We start from the raw sequence: 22,350 nt of genomic DNA, 5'->3' as shown, positions 1-22,350 counted from the left end.
GTCTTCGATGATCCAATTGACAGTGAAGAAGAGGAACTAGGACCGTTGCCGGATTTTGAAAACTTGGTTCGTGAGCGTGAGGTGGACATTCAAGAATTCGAAAGTGGATTGGACAACTCTGACGACTTTTCGGAATCAGATAATATACCTCTTGCGGAATTGTTTGGTAGAAGACCATCAGCCTACAAATGTCCAAATGGTACAATTTGGTCAAAAAAATGTACCACCAGCTATTCGAACTCGAGCCCATAACATTCGTTATATACGATCAGGCCCAAAAGGAGAAGCAGCTAGGAAAGCCAAGGATACGGTGTCGAGTTTTGAATTATTTTTTACACAGGACATTATGAATATTCTTGTAAGTTGCACTAATATATATATTGGCAAGATAAAAGACAACTTTCAAAGAGACCGGGATGCTAAACCCAACGATTCTATTGAAATGAGAGCTTTTCTGGGGTTGTTGTATGTTATTGGAGTATCCAGAAATGGTCGCCGGAACCTAAAAGATTTTTGGAATAACTCTCAAGGCACGGCATAAGAAATAGTATACACGGCGATGGCAATAAATAGATTTCGTTTTCTTTTGAGAACTATAAGATTTGATGACGTCACTGGCAGATCTCAACGCCGAGAATTTGATAAATTAGCCCCAATAAGAAAAATTGTAGATTTATTCACTGTAAATTGCCGCAATAATTTCGTCCCCAGTGACTATTTGACGTTGGATGAACAACTTGTGGGTTTTCGAGGTCGTTGCGGATTTATCGTGTATATACCAAACAAACCAGATAAATTCGGAATACAAATCTTCATGGTAGTGGATACAAAGTTTCCATATTTATACAACTTTGAAATCTACGTTGGAGCACAGCCTGAAGGTCCGTTTCAAAAGTCCAACAGGGTGAATAATGTTGTCCATAGACTTCTGGAGCCACTTTACGGTTTGAGTTGTAATGTTACAATGGATAATTATTTTACGAACCTACTTCTAGCTAAGGAATTGTTGCACAAGAAAATCACAGTTGTGGGTACAATGAAAGCTAATAGACCTGCAATACCTAAGGAATTTAAGGCTTCTAAAGCTAGAGAAATCAAGAGTTCAATTTTTGGATTTCAGAAAGACGCGACACTTGTTTCATATGTCCCAAAAAGAAACAAGTCGGTCACATTACTCTCAACATTACAATGCAGCAATTGATCCCGATACGCATGAAGAATGCAAACCAGAAATAATTACTGTTCTATGGAACTGCCGCCGATGGCCACTTACAGTATTTTTTGATTTGATGAATATTGCTGACCCCTTGCCTCAGAGCATGTCAGCCTATGAGGCAGTGTCCGGTTATTACTCCAATTGTAGAGCTTATACTTTGTCTAACAAAACTTTAAGAAGTCCTGTCACTTGTCTACCATAGTAGTCCGCGCGAGTATACGTGTAAAAATTTAGGTAAGCTTAAGTAGTCCGCGCGAGTATTCGTGTACCAATTTGTTTTGATTTCTGTTTTCTTAGAAAATAAAGGTTTTTCATCATGAGTAATTCAGACCTATATAGATGGCTTTTGGAGATGGAGACTGATGATGTCTTCGATGATCCAATTGACAGTGAAGAAGAGGAACTAGGACCGTTGCCGGATTTTGAAAACTTGGTTCGTGAGCGTGAGGTGGACATTCAAGAATTCGAAAGTGGATTGGACAACTCTGACGACTTTTCGGAATCAGATAATATACCTCTTGCGGAATTGTTTGGTAGAAGACCATCAGCCTACAAATGTCCAAATGGTACAATTTGGTCAAAAAAATGTACCACCAGCTATTCGAACTCGAGCCCATAACATTCGTTATATACGATCAGGCCCAAAAGGAGAAGCAGCTAGGAAAGCCAAGGATACGGTGTCGAGTTTTGAATTATTTTTTACACAGGACATTATGAATATTCTTGTAAGTTGCACTAATATATATATTGGCAAGATAAAAGACAACTTTCAAAGAGACCGGGATGCTAAACCCAACGATTCTATTGAAATGAGAGCTTTTCTGGGGTTGTTGTATGTTATTGGAGTATCCAGAAATGGTCGCCGGAACCTAAAAGATTTTTGGAATAACTCTCAAGGCACGGCATAAGAAATAGTATACACGGCGATGGCAATAAATAGATTTCGTTTTCTTTTGAGAACTATAAGATTTGATGACGTCACTGGCAGATCTCAACGCCGAGAATTTGATAAATTAGCCCCAATAAGAAAAATTGTAGATTTATTCACTGTAAATTGCCGCAATAATTTCGTCCCCAGTGACTATTTGACGTTGGATGAACAACTTGTGGGTTTTCGAGGTCGTTGCGGATTTATCGTGTATATACCAAACAAACCAGATAAATTCGGAATACAAATCTTCATGGTAGTGGATACAAAGTTTCCATATTTATACAACTTTGAAATCTACGTTGGAGCACAGCCTGAAGGTCCGTTTCAAAAGTCCAACAGGGTGAATAATGTTGTCCATAGACTTCTGGAGCCACTTTACGGTTTGAGTTGTAATGTTACAATGGATAATTATTTTACGAACCTACTTCTAGCTAAGGAATTGTTGCACAAGAAAATCACAGTTGTGGGTACAATGAAAGCTAATAGACCTGCAATACCTAAGGAATTTAAGGCTTCTAAAGCTAGAGAAATCAAGAGTTCAATTTTTGGATTTCAGAAAGACGCGACACTTGTTTCATATGTCCCAAAAAGAAACAAGTCGGTCACATTACTCTCAACATTACAATGCAGCAATTGATCCCGATACGCATGAAGAATGCAAACCAGAAATAATTACTGTTCTATGGAACTGCCGCCGATGGCCACTTACAGTATTTTTTGATTTGATGAATATTGCTGACCCCTTGCCTCAGAGCATGTCAGCCTATGAGGCAGTGTCCGGTTATTACTCCAATTGTAGAGCTTATACTTTGTCTAACAAAACTTTAAGAAGTCCTGTCACTTGTCTACCATAGTAGTCCGCGCGAGTATACGTGTAAAAATTTAGGTAAGCTTAAGTAGTCCGCGCGAGTATTCGTGTACCAATTTGTTTTGATTTCTGTTTTCTTAGAAAATAAAGGTTTTTCATCATGAGTAATTCAGACCTATATAGATGGCTTTTGGAGATGGAGACTGATGATGTCTTCGATGATCCAATTGACAGTGAAGAAGAGGAACTAGGACCGTTGCCGGATTTTGAAAACTTGGTTCGTGAGCGTGAGGTGGACATTCAAGAATTCGAAAGTGGATTGGACAACTCTGACGACTTTTCGGAATCAGATAATATACCTCTTGCGGAATTGTTTGGTAGAAGACCATCAGCCTACAAATGTCCAAATGGTACAATTTGGTCAAAAAAATGTACCACCAGCTATTCGAACTCGAGCCCATAACATTCGTTATATACGATCAGGCCCAAAAGGAGAAGCAGCTAGGAAAGCCAAGGATACGGTGTCGAGTTTTGAATTATTTTTTACACAGGACATTATGAATATTCTTGTAAGTTGCACTAATATATATATTGGCAAGATAAAAGACAACTTTCAAAGAGACCGGGATGCTAAACCCAACGATTCTATTGAAATGAGAGCTTTTCTGGGGTTGTTGTATGTTATTGGAGTATCCAGAAATGGTCGCCGGAACCTAAAAGATTTTTGGAATAACTCTCAAGGCACGGCATAAGAAATAGTATACACGGCGATGGCAATAAATAGATTTCGTTTTCTTTTGAGAACTATAAGATTTGATGACGTCACTGGCAGATCTCAACGCCGAGAATTTGATAAATTAGCCCCAATAAGAAAAATTGTAGATTTATTCACTGTAAATTGCCGCAATAATTTCGTCCCCAGTGACTATTTGACGTTGGATGAACAACTTGTGGGTTTTCGAGGTCGTTGCGGATTTATCGTGTATATACCAAACAAACCAGATAAATTCGGAATACAAATCTTCATGGTAGTGGATACAAAGTTTCCATATTTATACAACTTTGAAATCTACGTTGGAGCACAGCCTGAAGGTCCGTTTCAAAAGTCCAACAGGGTGAATAATGTTGTCCATAGACTTCTGGAGCCACTTTACGGTTTGAGTTGTAATGTTACAATGGATAATTATTTTACGAACCTACTTCTAGCTAAGGAATTGTTGCACAAGAAAATCACAGTTGTGGGTACAATGAAAGCTAATAGACCTGCAATACCTAAGGAATTTAAGGCTTCTAAAGCTAGAGAAATCAAGAGTTCAATTTTTGGATTTCAGAAAGACGCGACACTTGTTTCATATGTCCCAAAAAGAAACAAGTCGGTCACATTACTCTCAACATTACAATGCAGCAATTGATCCCGATACGCATGAAGAATGCAAACCAGAAATAATTACTGTTCTATGGAACTGCCGCCGATGGCCACTTACAGTATTTTTTGATTTGATGAATATTGCTGGTATCAACGCTCTTGTTATCAACCAAATGAACGTGAGCCATGAACAAATTGTGAGGCGTACCTTTTTGCACGACTTGTCATACAATCTGATAAAACCGTTACTAAATAACCGGCTATCGATTGAAACAGTTCCTAGCCAACTAAGAACTAGAATTGGGATGCTTTTAGGGAAATCTGAACAGGTACAGCACGAGCTGGCACAGAAGATGGGGCGAGTGGGCAGATGCGCTGAATGTTCCAGGGCCCGAAATAGATCCACCAAAAAATGGTGCAAGACTTGCCACAAATGGATTTGTCCCGACCACCAGGCTGTAGTGTGTTTTCGATGCTACAAAAATTATTTTTTTTATATATTTATAACAATTAACAAAAAAAAATTGACCTATTGATCTCTGAACTGCCATTTTTGTTATTTTTTTGTATTGAAATAATTATTTTTTTTTTCTTTACACTACAACTTAAAATTCATAAATTATGATTATTAAATGTTTAAGGCTAAATGAATATTACGTACAAATATTTGTTTCATTTATATGTTTTCAAAATAAAAAATGATTAACATTATTAAATGGTCTACCATAGTAGGCCACGCGTGCATTGGTGTACAAAAATAGGGCGCGTGTACTCCAGTGTTAATGGATTAGATGGCCAACTGAGGACAATGGAATTCGGTAGCTCTTTTCTTAATTTTTTAAGAAATATACTTTATTTGGATAAACATTCCTCTCCTCAAACAATTCAACCATAATAGCCGTACTTCTAGGAATGCTCATCTGTTTGAGACCAATATCGGACGCACAGATATTCTTTCTTTAGCCGAACTTCACGAATGTGGAATGCTTTAAAAGTCTCAATATATTCCACTCATTTCAATGTGCAGACATTCAAAACTATTGTGCTTCGACATCCCCTTTCTAATCCTATCCTCTTTTCCTAAATGCTCACACTATGCTTAATCATCATAAAGGTATTCATAACTTATGAGTGAACGCACAATATTAATTAAGAAAAAAAAAAAAACAATTAGGATTCACAGTTGTTTACTTTTTTTTTTTAAAAGAATGCATAAAATGACATATGGTACCTTCACTGAAAAAGCTGAACTGAGAAACAATAGCTTGATTAAAATGTTTAAACAAACGGTTTAATGCAAGCGTTATTACATAATTGTTTGAAAAAGCATCATTTGTGCATAAGTCTTTGTTATTTTAGATCAAGCAAAGACGCTTTTTTATATGTTCTAAGGGAAATAAAACCTTTTATAATACCTTCATCGATTCCTTCAGTTCAAAAACTTGCTGCAACCCTCCGATTCCAAGCAGAAGGAAGCTAACAAAGATCAATTCCCAGAAATAAAAAATGTGATTTGAATGCGTTCAAAAAATGTAATAAACCGAAACACAGAACATCCATTTGCATGTTCGAAAATCCAATTCACAATAAGGAATTGTGGAACACCCAAATTCACTTTCGCAAAGTGTATTCGCAATAAGTGAAATGCAGAACATGGGCAAGAGTGTACAAAGTGTTTGTTTCAACTGGTCACCTAATTACAAACAGTTAAATTACATTTGATTTGGGTGAAATAAAAATAATCTTTTTATTTTTTATTGGTAAGTGGAAAATTCTGAATTGTCTGCAAACGTTTTTAAAGAATAATTTTTAAATCTTGGAGGGAAAAATAAAGAGTTGTGATCCTCCCACAAGAAAAGCGATTCTTGAGCTCTGGAAGCTTAAAATGTCCTATAGAGTAATTGCATCTCAAATGAACTGTTCTGTAAAGAAAGTTTTCAATTCAATTAAGCATTTTCATACCTTCGGGACTGCTGAAAATGTACCTCGTAAAAAACGGGCCAAATAGATCGAGCAATTAGTACGCTGGCCAAAAATTACCCAAATATAAGCTCCACAGAGATACAACGCCAACTCTCCGTTGCATTCGATGTCCCGATAGGGCCACGCACAATCAGAAGAAGATTGGTGGAAGTTCGGTTGCATGGTCGTGTTTCTCGGAAGAAAACATTAGTAACCGCAAGGTAACGTATACTTAGAATAGAGTTCGCAAGATCATACGCCAACTGGACAACAAACCAATGGAAGTACATAGTGTGGAGTGACGAAACTAAAATAAATAGGATCGGCCAAGATGGTGCACGTTAAATACGTTTGGGGTTGATTCTCGTGATGTGGAGGTGGCCCAATCCATCGAATCGATGGAACGCTGACAGCCATTAAATACATTGACATTCTTAAGGAACGATTAGTGGATTGGGCCGATGAAAACATGCCAGTGATATGGAAGTTTCAGCAAGACAACGACCCCAAGCACACTGCTGGAATTACGAAACAGTTCTTTAGGTACCAATCGATAACAGTTCTGGAATGTGCATCATCAAGTGCAGGCCTACATCCTATAGAGCATCTTGGGGAAGATGTTGCTCTCAAAAATAACTCCAACAATGATGTTCTTTCAAAGGTATTAAACATTAATAATAAGCTGCTTGGAAGGCTATACCCGTAGAGAAGTGCAGGCGGCTTATTTCATCAACGGAACGAAGATGTCGGGAAGTTTTGAAGCAAAAAGGTTTCGCAACAAGGTATAAAAGATAAATATAAGGTAAATGATATTATAAAGTTATAAATTTTATATTAAAATGTGATTTTTCTCTTTGTTTCTAATTAGTTGTCCACCAATAAACGCTGTGTTTTCTCAGAAAATGTCATATGAAATAAATGTTATGTTTGGGAAACATTGTTCTAAGTTTAAAAAATATGTTTTGAAAGATGTCCACAGATGTATGTTAACACCATTTTTTTGTTATTTAAAGTCTTAAGTGATTTGAACACTGGAAATGTGGGAAAAGATGACAATAGATTATTCAATAAGTTAAAAATAAATTTCGGCCGACATTCTTATTATACGAGCATGCCTATCTAAATCAAGAAAAGTCGTAAAGCTTTAAATCCGACCCGAAAAGGGTAATCATTTTGACGGTAATTTAAAGCTTATGATAAATATGTAAAGCTTATATATGAGTGCGTACAAATTTGATATCCTTTCCAAAAGCCTCGAAATTAAGAACTAAAATGATGAATTCCAACAATAAAATAGAAACAAGAAATCAACTGATATTTAGGGCAAACTTCAACAGGTGTTAAATCACGATCTTTCACAAAAAAATTATTTTATCAATGAAAAGATAAGATTTGGCAGCTCAATAATTTAAATACTTAGTAGCGGATACGATTAGCCTACAACAAAAATATAACCTACACAAAAATCTTAATCCGATAAAACTTTTAAAGGGTGGTCAAATTATAATGTACGTTGTTAATTTTGGGTTACAAAATTGGACAGTTTATATTTATAAGGTCTCAGAGATTTCCGTATTCCCAGAAATTTAACCAAAAGCTTTAAGAAAACTGAGAGAAAAATTTGTATGTTTCCATTTTTCAAGAATCTCTTGCTCTTTCAATCAATCAATCTTCTGAGAAAATTCAAGATTCAAGATTTGTGCTCAATTTTCTTTGGCATTCCTTTGTTTCAATTTTTGACAAATTCAATCATGGAGAGGTACACGCAATTTAGCAGCGCGTTAAGATTGTTGAAGTGTTTTCGTGGCAAGTTGGCTGTTGACGGGAAAAACCAAAACACTTCGTCCAATAGTTGGTCCGTTGTGATACCATGCATTTTGTGCACTTTGTGAATATTTTTGTCAGCATAAACGAAACACTTTAAGCTTAAAGGAATCGTTAACAAGAACAATTGCAGCATTGCATTGCAGTCAAATTAAAATCCAAAAGTTATTATTGAAAAGCCGATATATCTACAAAATTTTTGGTGTGGTACAAAAATTAACTTTTTGGCGCGGTTTATTTTTTCGAAAAACTTTTGTAAGAAAAAAATCACATTTTCAATATTATTTAGTGTCTGAATATAAATACTTTTCAGATTTTAAAAGTTGTATAGCTTTTACATACATATGTATTAACTTGAGGCCTTTGCCCTAAAAATACAATGCTTTGCAATTTTAAACTTGTCAGGGTTTCCTTGCATTTTAAGCAAATGATACCTTCCTTATCTGAGAGTTGATTGATTTGAAAAAAAAAAAGAAACAAAAATGAATACATTTATTTTAATAATACAATTTGTGTCAAACAACTTAAATATGAACGTTGGTTTCTTACTGTTTCTTAAGCTGTTAAATGAGTTGCATTTCAAATTGAATGTTCGTAATCTTTAGAGCATGAATTTGTTTTAGGGTAAAACTCAAAAGGGAAGAAAAAAGGTATTTGTTTTATGTTGAATGATGTTTCGCCGAAACTCATAATAAAACAGAGGCTATATGTTAAGAAAGTATGCATTGGAAGTGAATTTTACAAAAATGCTCCACCGGTCTTCTTAAATAAAATGCTAGCTACATTTAATTCCATTTTTAGATTGGGAGAGATACCTCAAGATTTCAGAGATGCCATTTTATATCCAATATACATAAAAGGTGATGTCAATGCACCGAGCAACTATCGCGGTTCTTTCATGAACTCGATTGGGTAGAAAACAACAAAATACTTAGTGAATACCAGGCAGGCTTTCGCAAAGGCTATGCTACAGTAAATACTTTACATATTGTTTGTAGACTTAAGAACTGCTTTTGACTGTATAGATCGAAATGCGCTTTTCTATAAATTATCACAGCTAGGAATGTCAACAAAAATGCTCAAAGTTCTTTAAAGTTTATATACAAATACACGGCAATAATGGCTGCATCACATACACGCTTCAGCTTCGGCTTCGCCTGACGTTTACGAGTTCAGCCATAGGAATTCAATGCATGCTATCACAATGTAGCTTCGACCTCACGTTTTGTTTGACAATCGTAAGGAAAAGAATGTAATGTAACGTAATGTGACTCCAAACGGAAGCTCTAGTTCAATTTTCTGAACATTTGCTTTGTCTGACAGCTCATCAGCAGTAAAAAAATGTCAACAAACAAAATATTTGCTCTTTGGAGGGATGAAATAATAGAAATGTCATTCAAAGCAACCTCGAAGCGGGCCTAACGTAACGGAGACGAAGCCGAAGCTGAAGCGTGTATGTGTTTCAGCCATAAGTGTGGGACGGCAAAAATGTCTCCAACTGGTTTGAAACCAAGTCTGGAGTGAAACAAGGATGTCTTCTGAGTGCCACACTTTTCGCGTTATTTATAGACGATATAAATGCACATCTACCTGCAGGCATAAGAATAGCAGGACAAGTCAAAAAGGTACTATTATACGCAGATGATATTTAGTATTAGCGGAAACCCCACATAGTCTACAGCTAATGATAAATAAAATGAACAGTTTTTGCAAAACTTGGAACTTAAAAGTAAACCTAGATAAGTCCAAAATAATGATTGTTCGAAACCGACAAACAAAACTATTATTAAGGGAAAAATAGTAACACACTATAATATGAGAATTTTATTGACACTAAATATGAAATTCAACCTACACCTCCAAAATAAACTAGCAAGCCCCAAAAGCCTTATTAATGCGTCCTGGCGAAACATAATAAACAAACAAGAAATACCAATATCAGCTAAATACCGAGTATTTGAATCAGTAATGCGATATATAATTCAAACTTGTGGGTACAAACAATATGACGAAGTTGAAAAACTCCTTTGATACTTTTTGAAAAAAACTTCGATCTTCCTCTAACGACACCCAATTATGTACTCAGCTAAGAAACAGGTTTGTCAAAGCTATTTAATTTCACATTAAAGTTGCACTTCGATTACGTACTCAAAGTTTTTAAATACCCCGAACATAGATTACCACTTATTATGACAAAATATACTTTTGATACTAAATTAGAATGGGTTAAATAATTGGATAGGTATGGCGCACCGTTCAAAAAATCATCGATAAATCTCTGCACTATATGCAATCTTAAATTGAAAGAAGACACATTCCACTTCCTGGTAATATGTCCTATCTACAGCTTGTGTTTAGTTGAAATAAATTGTGAACAAATTTTGTAGAAATAGTCGACTTCATTGTTTAAAAAAAAACAGTGTTTTGTACGTTTTGCACTACTCTACGAACAGAACCATTTCGTCTCAAGGATGTATCAAACTGATTTAAAAGTCAAATCACTATCAGTAGTAGGTTAGGTTAAAGCAGCTGTCAGTGATGGAGTAGGACACTCTTAGGCCAGATAAATGGCCCATTGTGATACAACATGAATCTTTAGGATTTCTTCTTAGCTCAATGAAACCAGTTGTCCTTTACGAAGCGCGAGAGGCTAATTATTCTTATAATTTAGATCGCTTAGAAGAATTCTCCTAGGTAATTCTTGCGTTTTTGAGCTAGTACAGGGGATGTACAGAGAAGGTGAAGAACTGTTTCTTCCTCTTCCTCATCCATACAGCTTCCGCAAAAGTGACATGCTTTCCTATTAATCAGTGACAGGTTATGACACCCACTAGTACGCTTGTATGCGATCTGGTTAGAGATAGCAAACACCTTGATCGCTTTAATTCTAGTGTAGGGTAGATGTTTTTTGTGACCTGACACGTGGTGATGTTGTTCCACCTGGTGTTTGCCTTCTTCATAGCAACAGTTTATGAGTAGCGATTGGTATGCCAGTATATGCCAAATGTGGTAGGATAGGCTGCACTGTACCGTCCCTGAGTTCATCTGCTTTACATAACTTTCTTGTTGGCGGAGACTTCGATGCGAAACACACCCATTGGGGTTCAAGACTTATATCAACAAAAGGCAAAAGACTTTTCCAAGCAGGCTGTAAATACAATTGCGAATTCTATTCCTCCAGGTCGCCTACTTACTGGCCTTCCGATACTAACAAAATACCAGACCTTATTGACTTTTTCATAGCTAAAGGAATCAAACGAAATCACATTAGTGTCGAAGGTAATTATGACCTGTCATCAGATCATACTCCAGTAATTCTACCACTAAGTGAATCCGAAGTACTAGAAAAAAGTAATCCAAAGCTTGTAAATAAGAAAACACACTGGAATGATTTTAGAGAAAGGCTTTTAAGTTTTATTAATTTGAGATCTCCCATGGATACAATCGAGCAAATTGACCATGAAGTGGAACAATTTATTGCTGATGTGCTGAAGAAAGTACTCCAACATTTTCTAATAGAAGACAAAATTAAATAAAATATCCTTTAGAGATAAGAGAGTTGATAATAGAGAAAAAAAGAGCTCGAATAAAATGGCAAAATAGTAGATTACCAGATGATAAAACAACGTTTAACCGTATAAGCAACAATCTTAAAAAACAAATTTACAAATTCAAAAATTATTCACTCAGTACATTCCTAAGGAATTTAACGACTGATGCTTCAACCGATTTTTTGCCATGGAAAGCAGCCAAGCGCCTGAAAAGACAGCAGTTACAAAACTCGCCCTTGAAATCTCAAGATGGGAAATGGATCGGTAACCCGAAAGAAAAAGCTAACCTTTTCGCTGAACATCTTGCGAATGTTTTTAAGCCATACTCATCAAACGCGGCTGAAAATAGCTTACAGTTTGTTGATAAGATAGATAAAGTGAAATACTAATTGTAAGACTCAAAGAAATAAAAAGTATGTGTTTACATCAACTACCAAATGAAAAATCACCAGGTTACGATCTACATTACATTACATTACATTTCACACTACTCTGCACATAAATGTACAGAGTAGAGAACACAGCACCTTGAGCAACTAGGCTATGGAAGGTGATAACAACACAAGACATTAATACAAGACAGAAGGACAGAGAAGAAAGAACAACAGACAGAAAGAACACATGACAACAGCACGCGGTAGGTTTCGAGACGGTCCCCCATCTTTCTACTAACCACGCTCACGGATGCTTGATTTCGGTGATCGATGCGAACCGAAGCTTTATCAGTGACTAGGCCGTTGCCTGGTTACGATCTAATTACTGCTCAGGTTATGAAAGAAAAGCCATTAAAAGCCTTCATAAAACTCCAATATATAAAAAATGCATGCCTTAAGCAATTGTATGTCCCGCACCATTGGAAAATTGCTGAAGTAATTGTCATACCAAAGCAAGGTAAACCACCTACAGAAGTGACGTCTTACAGACCAATATCGCTTATACCAATTATGGCAAGTTTTTGAAAAACTGCTTTTGAAGGGACTTAGCAAAATCATGGAAAATTATTTAAATTAATAAAATTGGCTTTAGAAATAAACATTCCACGATAATATAATAGAAAAAGCATTAGTAGAAAAACAAGTATGTTCAGCTATTTTCTTAGATGTTGCTCAAGCTTTTGACAAGGTTTGGCATGAGAGTCTTGAGTACAAACTGCAAAGGGATCTTCCCAGGCAGTACTTTGAAATATTAAAATCGTACATCTCAGACCGATTGTTTCGAGTAAGGTACGATCAAGAATACTCGGAATAGATGAAAATAGAAGCCGGTGTACCACAAGGAAGTGTCCTAGGTCCTACCCTGTATTTACTATACACAAGGGATATTCCAGTTGGTAATCACACCATAATGGCTACTTTTGCAGATGATACCGCAATTTTAGTACCCGACAAATGTGTCTCTAAGGCAGCAGTAAAACTACAAAATGCCGTCAACACAGTGAGAGCTTGGACCGAAAAATGGCGTATCAAACTCAATGAAACAAAATCTTCAAATATAAACTTTACAAATAAAGTTGTACCTTACGCCAATACGGTCAAATACCTTGGAATGACTTTAGATGCAAAGCTAATGTGGAAAGAGCACATCAAAAAGAAAAGAGTAGAACTAAACTTGAAATATAGAAAAATGTACTGGTTACTTGGTAACAACTCTGATTTATCAATCCACAACAAAATAATCCTGTATAATCAAGTACTAAAGTCTGTTTGGACCTATGGAATCCAATTATGGGGCTGTACCAAGAAAACAAATACCGAAATCACCCAATTCCAAAACAAAGTCATTCGTGGAATAGTTAATGCACCTTGGTACATAGGAAACACCGATCTACATCGTGACTTACAAATAGAAATGGTTACAGAAGTTGTTAAAAAATACGCTGTATCGCACAATCAGAGACTGCAAAGTCATACTAATTCTGAAATGGAGTCCGTCTTGAATATAAGAAACTAGAGACTGCAAAGTCATACTAATTCTGAAATGCAGTCCGTCTTGAATATAAGAAACTAGAGACTGCAAAGTCATACTAATTCTGAAATGCAGTCCGTCTTGAATATAAGCAACTAGAGACTGCAAAATCATACTAATTCTAAAATGCAGTCCGTCTTGAATATAAGAAACCATGTTCGGAGATTAAGATGAACCAAGCCTCATGAGCTTATGGTCTAAAAAAACATGGGAAAGTATTAAAAGCTTAAACTTCCCCCAAAGTATTTGTACAAAATTAAAAAAGAAAAATCGGAAGTCGATCCTTCAGGATTGGTCCTAATGAAGAGGTGGTTTTAGTGGTTAAAAGTCCCACACTACTTGGTGTCCAATACTTCCAAGTGTCTTTTGAAGATTTTCTCCTGTCAAAAAAATCTGCTTTACAGTTTCCTGGAATGCCTCTGTGGCCAGGCAACCAGCGAAGGTGAATATTAAACTGTTGCGCCATCTCCATTAGAGATGGTCGACAGTTATGAACTGCTATAGAGGTTATAGAGACAGAGTCCTAAGATTTGATAGCGGCCTGACTACCTAAGAAAATACGGATATCAAAAATGTTGATATCACGTTTTCTTTAGATATCAGCAGTAGGATTTCATAGGTATTCATATAAGCGTGTACTTTACTACTGATGGGTTCTCTAAAAAAAGAACGCTCCTAATGGCTCTTTTGCGCGAGAAATCCAATGGCTCTGATATTTGCCTTTTTTGCGATTACTGAATGGAAAGTAAAAAAAGGTGGATCAATAAGCCAAGATCAATTCAATAGGTAGGTCGGTAAAAATAACGATCTCAAGGCAAGATCCAATTAAGGCTGTAGTTTGCCGTTTTGATACCAAAAACTCGTTTGACCTGTGATAGAAATGGAAAGATTTATAGAGAAGCTTCATAGCGATTATGTTAGAGCCATTTTGTCGCATTGAGAAAAAAGATTAGGTCTCTAATCTTTGTCTCAGATAGCTCATCAAGTTCGTGAAAGAATGCTTTTCCAAAGTATTTCATTCTAGTGTTTGCCAAAGCAGGACATTTGCAGAGGAAATGGATTATCGTTTCACTTTCTCTTTGGTCCCTACAACTACGGCAAAAGGTGTTGTAAGATCAATTCAATAGGTAAGGGAATAACTCATCATTCGAAACAATAACCAAATTGATAAGCTTCAGCGCCATTAAGAAAATGGACAATCGCAAAGAGGCATGCCACAAAGGTCGTGAGAAGCATTAACCCGATATTTTTTTTTTAGATTTTTGTCGTAACAAAAATAAGATAATTCTCTCAATAAAAAATCCTGCCTTATCGGAAAGTTTTTATAATGCAACTTGAAAATTTAAATAAAAGTAAAAAGAGAGCAGCTATCAAAAGAGTAACTGCTAAAACAATTTTTCAAATATTTTCAAAACTGTCCTCTGGACCTAGGAGTTCACACTATTTGATTCTGAACCGAATTTGTTAGTAGGTACTTTTGAAGTGACAAAATTTTGTGCTCCAGAACTCGTTAGGTAGCTTCTACTTAGGAAATATCGAATAGGCTATAGGTATGGACAGTTTAAATGAGGTTAAAGTTGTTTTTTAAAAAAATTGTAAACATTTTCTTTCTTTTCTCAGTAATTATTCTAAGGTAACTGCAATATTTAAAACATTTCTTCTCTGCAATATTTATAAATGTTCTTCTCTTTACATGCTTTTTTATTTTATTGTCCTTTCTTCTTGCTTTGCAAGTAAATTTTCCACTTTATGTTTATTTAGTTACAACAAAATTTTAGCAGGTAGGTGGCTATTTCGATTTTCCACACAATGCCAAATGCGTAGAGCACATGTTCTTTTTCTTTTCATTTGTTGTGCAATTAAAAACGATCGAAAGGCAATAGCAGACAGTCGGGACGGATTTTTACTACTTCAGTGAATTACATCAAATTCAGCAAATTTAACGCCAACAAAAATACAAATTCGTCTGTCTGCATTTCACACTTTCAGATCATTTAGATTCTCTGTCAAAGAACGAAAGGTAGGTATATTGTGAAATGTTGGCGTTTCAGAATATACCTACATAAATATTTGCACTTAATCAAGTTGTTTGGTGGTATAAACACTTTTTTTTTGTTTTTTAAAAACACAAATCGCTTTTAGTTGTTGTTTATTATAATTAACACACATATCTGGTATAAACAAGTCCTCAGCTAGATTGTAGTTTGAAGTTTAAATAAAAGGACAGAAAGACACCAAGAGAATATAATAATTAAAAGCCGTTTTTACGCTATTCACAAAGAGTTACTATTTTTCATTCATAAGCTAAGTCCACTGTTAATACAATTTTTTTTTGGTGCAACGTCGATTATCTCACTTTGAGAGACGTAATACCTATGTTATAACAAGTATTCTTTTTGGTATGTCAAATCCACGCCCGATAAAACCGTCAACGACAACGAAAACGGACCACGACTTTGATTACATTCAAATGAAATTCTGTGGAAATTCTTCGAGGTCAAAAATCGACAATATACAAGTTGATTAGTAAATTAACAAATTCATGTTTTGCCACGAGATTTTTTGAGGAATTTTATCATTTTCTACGCAATGCGGTCATATGTTGGCAATTTCACTGGGCGGTGGGTGGTACCCACTGCCACTATACACCGTACACCATACTACACCGTCGAGTTGGTAGATAGTTGCGCTGAGATGAGTTGGTCTTGGTTCTGTTCTGTCTACCTTTTTATTAATTATAATTCTTTCCTTCTAACTTTTGCAGCTACCACTTTAAATTTTCATTTTCAAATCAATTAAAATATTGACAAGATTATGACTTAAAAATTTTCCATGAAAATTATCAAAAAAAAAAAAAATTGTTTTATTTTTAGAAAAATGAATTTCAAACATCATCGAAGATTAGGTAGGTTATGTTGTCTTTAAGTGATCAAAATAAAAACTTACCTGTGCAAATAAATCAATTAAAATGGCTAGCAATTGTTGAATTGCTTATGTTTTGGATATTTGTTTATTTTTTAAAGTTTGTTTTGGGGTTTTTGTTGGTTTTTTAAAGATTTTTATTTAGTTTTTCACTGTGGAATTGGTGAGTTAAACACGTGTCTATAAATTTGCTGCTTTATGATTTCTTCACATTAGGCAACACAATAACAACATGGCCGGCGAGCGAAGAGGTATGCGCTGTGATGTGCGAACGAAAATATCTAAATTTTCGAAAATGTAATTTCGAATATAAAAAAAAAACAACAAATGTAGCTGCTAGCCAAAGGGTGGTCTGGAACGAGCAGTCGATATTGCCGTTTAGATGAAAATGAATTTGTTGGTCTTTGTTTACACTACTTTATTTTTTAAAATTAAGTTGTAACTACATTAAGGATTTTTTTTGTTAATTAATAAAACATTCCTGCTCTTGAGGTAAACCGTCCAGAGGTAAACCGGCGGTGGTAAACTGTCCAGAGGTAAACTGGCAGAGGTAAACCGGCGGAGGTGAACTGTCCTGCTTTGAACAAAACTAGTATCCAATTGTTTACCTCGAAAGAAATGATTAGAGCCACCATGTAGTAGAACATAGGGATAAAATTGCAAAGCCCTTTTTTAGAATTTGGAAAAGCCTAGTTAAAGATTTGTTAAGCGGCATATACACGCATCAAAATCTCATCAAGCATTTAAGAGTGTGTTTGTTAAATGGAAACACGTATAGAGCGTGTGTATGCTTGACGCAGAAATCAAAATGTTTTGATTTTTCTTCAATCAGGGGTCTTTGCTTGGCAAGTGGTTGAAGAGTGTGTATTCGTGATTCATTGATTGATCAAGCATCTTCTTGTGTTGCTAGTGTGAAGACATCATCGGAAGGATTTTTTTAATGTGCACAATGGAGGATACAAATTTTTGTTAGAATTTATTGAAGTTTAGCGTTCCTTGCCAGAGTTGTGGAACATTAAGTCGAAGGAGTACAGGAACCGATATTTGAAAAATGAGCAGTACGAAATGCTCCTTCTAAAATACAAAGAAAAGTATTCCGAAGCGACCAAAAAGGATGTGACGCAAAAAGCTAATGTTCTGCGGACAAACTAAAAGCGGAGCAGGAAAAAGTGAAGAAAATGATTCAACTCTTCTCTTTTTTGAGGCAATGAATTTCATACGCGACAACGAGAAATCAACGTCAGAGCAGGCAGAGGACGGTACATGACTGTTTACCTCCGCCGGTTTACCTCTGCCAGTTTACCACCGCCAGTTTACCTCTGCCAGTTTACCTCCGCCGGTTTACCTCTGCCAGTTTACCTCTGGACAGTTTACCACCGCCAGTTTACCTCTGGACGGTTTACCTCCAGAGCAGGTAAGGTAGTTTGAAATGTGGCTTATTTTGCTCACAGGGTGCTTCTAAATAAATGCAAAGGCCGATATTTCTGCTTCTTAGTGTTTTATTTTATAGTGTTATTCGGCCGTGAGTTTATTTATTTTTAAAAACTATTACTCATAAATGTTTTTATGGTCAATTTCTCGTTTTGTCTATTGAAGAAAGAGAAATTTGAGCTTTGTTTGATTAAAAAGGATGAATTCTGTTAAATATTCAAAAAAAAAAACAAAAAAACTTACTTAAATATCAAATGAATATTTTGCTTTAGAAAAAAAACGTTATGGTGTTGTGGAAGTGTCATAATTCATTTCATAAGTAATACAAATAAAGAACAACACAAAACTAAATGCCAAAAGTTTTCAATTCGATGCTAGTTTTGAAAATAATAAACTACCTTATCTGCTCTGGAGGTAAACCGTCCGGAGGTAAACTGGCGGTGGTAAACTGTCCAGAGGTAAACTGGCGGTGGTAAACTGTCCAGAGGTAAACTGGCAGAGGTAAACCGGCGGAGGTAAACTGGCAGAGGTAAACTAGCGGTGGTAAACTGGCAGAGGTAAACCGGCGGAGGTGAACTGTCCTGCTTCGGGCAGAGGAGGCAGTGCAGTTTTCTCCCCAAAATACTGAAGTTTCTCGGTATTTTTCGTCATTTAAATAGCTATATTTCTAATTTTGATTTAAAATACAGAGAAAATAATACAAATAAAAAATATTTACATTGAAAAAATAAAGTCTTATTTATATTGATATGATCGTTTAGCACTTCAATAATAGCTTCGCACGTTTCCATGACGATACGACCAATAGACTGTTCAGAAATAGCACTGATGAATTTTAAGTCTGCAAATGTATTGCCTGTAGTTAGAAACGGAAGAGTTAATGACAGACGTTGACTAACAGGTATAGCTTCTCGCATTTCGGTATCTTTTCTGATAATTTTGGGTGTTATCATTTCCAGAAGTTGGTTGTATGTGTTCTCGTTCATGCGAACGAAATTTTTAAAGTCACTTGGCGAACTTAATTTCAGTTCATTGAAAAGATTTTCATGTGTAAACTGATTTCGTTTTTTCAGCCACTCTTTCATCCAGATCCGTTTTGGCAATTTGGCAACCATTTTAAGAATTTGGAGAAGCCTAGGTAAAAATGTTTTAACAATTAATGGCTGAAACACAAATATTCTTCAGCTTCGGCTTCGCCTGACGTTTACGAGTTCAGCCATAGGAATTCAATGCATGCTATCACAATGAAACCTTGACCTCACGTGTCGTTTGACAATGTCTAGTTCAAATTTGCTGAACATTTGCTTTGTCTGACAGCTCAACAGTAACAAAAAAGTCAACAACAAAATACATTTGCATTTGGAGGGATAACCATTGTTTATTAGAAAACGTCAAAAGGTAAGTTATTGAAATATACATAGAATAACTAAAAAAAAATTTTTCTTGAAAACGTTATGTTTTTGTAGAACAGAAAATGAGTTTCAAAGAACTCCTCATAGATTAAAGAAAGATTGAGCTCCCGGACTTCTCCAACCTCTTTCAGTCTGCCCTTTTTGCTCCATGAACTGAACATACCCACGATAGGCTTTGTAAGCTACTTCCGTGATAAATTCAATTTTTTTTTCGATTTCAAAATTCATATCTTTAACTGCACCAAAATCAAAACAAAATTTTGAGAAAAAACAACAGCTGCTAATGACAGAAGTGTCATTTTAAAAATGTCATTCAATGCAACCTCGAAGCAGGCCCATCGTAACGCAGGCGAAGCCGAAGCTGGTTTTGACGTATAGTTAGCAATTTGTATATTTGTATTATGATTAGTAAATTACATTTTGTAATTCTAAATATTTAGTTAATTAATTCTTATCTGGGTTTTTGACTTTCAAAAAGCTGTATCCGTGTTTTCTCAATAATGTTTCTATTCCTATAAACATTTTCCGAAGTGGAGAAGCTTTGATTTTGAGAAATTGAATATAAATTGTTAATTGCTTTTTATTTGTGCTTCTTCATCGTCTGAAACTTTTGTTATTTATTTCTCTTTTTTTGAAATTAGGAACAATTTCTTTTCTATTCCGAAATTAGGAAACATTCGGAAAAATTTCAAAGTCAAACATTGAATTTTGTTAATTCCCGACTTATGCATGTTCTATTGGTTATAATCATTTTTAGAAAATAACTTTTATATTTTCATTGAAAAACTATCAAGCCTATAACACATTACAATACTTCAAAACGTTATATTAAGGTATGACATGTATAACTTGTTCTTCAAGTCATAATCTTCATTTGCCACCAAAATAATCACTAATTCTTTGTTTTTGCATTCTCTTGAAATTGGGGTTTGATCATTTTTTCGGAATCCTGGGTTTTATCTTTTTAATTACAGAAACCTAAAAATAAGTTTTCCCTTTTTTCGGTAGAGTCTAGAGTGCTATTTTGTGTTGTAAATGGTAAGGTAGTGTGATATGTAGTTGTAAGAAAAGCAGAAGATCACATTTAAAAAGTAAACATACATAAGAAAAAACGAGATGGCAGTATGAAAGTTGTATGGCTTGGATTTACATCGTTTTCTTTTCGCAGGGTAAACTCATTTATAGGATTCTGAAATCGGTTATGGATTCTTATTACATTTTTGACAGTTTTACTATGGTTAAGATGTCAAATTTGACTTATTTAATTATAGTTATAACTGGCACTGTTGTTCTGCTGAAAATGGGCTGATAGTTGCCAACTTGAGGTTGATGTCACCTTTGTATATAAAACCTATAGTATATACTATCATCATGTGTTTTTACGGGAGCGGAACCTAGTGGCTACAGTGGCGGCATCAGCTATTGCGGTTGATTTTACTTAATTTACTCTAAATACCGGGAACGGTGAACGTAATAAAAAACAACTCCATGATAATACAATAGATTTTATATATTTAAGACAGCGTTGATTAAGCGTAAAATAAAATGAAACTTTTGTTTATTTTTTTATTTTATTTATCACATTATTATTATTTTGTGAATGGGTGTATTTTTTAGACAATAGTGTTGAAAACAAGAAATAAAACACAAGCTATTTATAATATATACTGGACAAGATTTTATCTTTATAAAAAAGATAAAGATTTCCAATTTTGTTTCAAAAATGATTCCGGGCAAGTGGCCTCCGCGGCTGGCTCGAATAAAAAACCAACCAGAGAAGCCCAATTTTCAATCACTTTTTGCACCAATCAAATGCTTCCTGCGTCTTTCTTCGTTGACAAGTGACAGCAGTGTTAAGTCGCACGATCTTGTAGGCCAACCAAACCATTATTTTGGTAAAACATTAAATTTGTAAACTTTTGATCAGGAGTAAGTTTATGCCATTGATATATGGACTGCTGTTCGATAGTAATTCTAATAAAAAACTCCCCTTAAAAATGATTCCACCTCTTTAGCTGTGCTTGCCCTCTTGTAGGTTTGGCGGAAAAAATATTAACTAATTTTCAAACGCCATCTGTTGTTTTTTTTTGCTTCAAAACACTTTTTTGTCAAACAAAATTATAAAGTTTGACAAAAGAAACTAAATACAAGTTCAAAAGTTTCTTTATATTTCCGCTGAATACTTCCACTTATAAACATTATTATAAATCTTATTATTAGATGTAAACGCATAAAGGCTGAATGTAAACGCTCCATTAATATTCGGTTTTTTTCTTCCTCTGATTGTTTTGACATTTCTTAAGACTAACGGTTTGTTTTTTTTTTTTAATGTAAAATTAAACCAAACTAGTCTGTAGGTTTTCTGCGTACATTTGTAAAGTAATTAGAAGTCAAACGTTATAGAATTATTCAATAAATAAAACATGGGTCGTAAAGGACAAAATTCGAGTCTTGAAACAAGAAAACTTGTGATTATTCAACACGAAAAAGGTGAAACTTACAAGAAAATTGCAGAGTTATTAACCGTCTGCGGGACGTATGGCGCTGGGAAAAATTGTTATATCTTTTCAATTATAAGCCGTATTACATTAGTTTTTTATATTTGCTCAGGACTAGGTCAGAGCTTGCATGGTGCATCTTAAAATTCACGCTGAAGATGCATTAGGGCCAGTAATGACTATGTTGTACGTCTGGGAGACGTATGATTATCTTTTATGAAACTTGTGCACTGAACAAAAGTATTAGGTATATGGGGAAAAAACTTTTTTTCTCAAAAATTACTAAAACTATTTTTTATAGTTAGCTTACCCCTCAATGAACTAATTTACCAAATATTAAGACTCAAAGTCAACTCAAAGGTTTCTTTAAAAAATAAAGAATTTTGTTCGTTCTGTTTTCAAAGGTGGTTCAGATTTTTTATAAATTTTGCTCAAATTTTACTTCTTACTTAATTATTGATTCA

The 22,350-nt window shown here is 35.1% G+C and overlaps 1 protein-coding gene across 1 annotated transcript in view; it reads right to left on the bottom strand.

The window, feature by feature from the left end:
- LOC129944620 (A-kinase anchor protein 1, mitochondrial) overlaps positions 1-16,801 on the bottom strand; it is a 30,790-nt gene extending 13,989 nt beyond the window's left edge. Inside the window, exon 1 of the mRNA XM_056054179.1 lies at positions 16,570-16,801. The gene's annotated coding sequence lies outside the window, so the exon portion shown is untranslated. The remainder of the gene's footprint in view (positions 1-16,569) is intronic.
- Positions 16,802-22,350: the final 5,549 nt, after the last annotated feature.

The sequence above is a fragment of the Eupeodes corollae genome, chromosome 2, assembly GCF_945859685.1.
Source record: "Eupeodes corollae chromosome 2, idEupCoro1.1, whole genome shotgun sequence".
NCBI classification, from domain to species: Eukaryota; Metazoa; Arthropoda; class Insecta; order Diptera; family Syrphidae; genus Eupeodes; species Eupeodes corollae.
The sequence above is the reverse complement of the archived record's forward strand: the minus strand, read 5'-3'. Positions and strand labels throughout refer to the sequence as shown.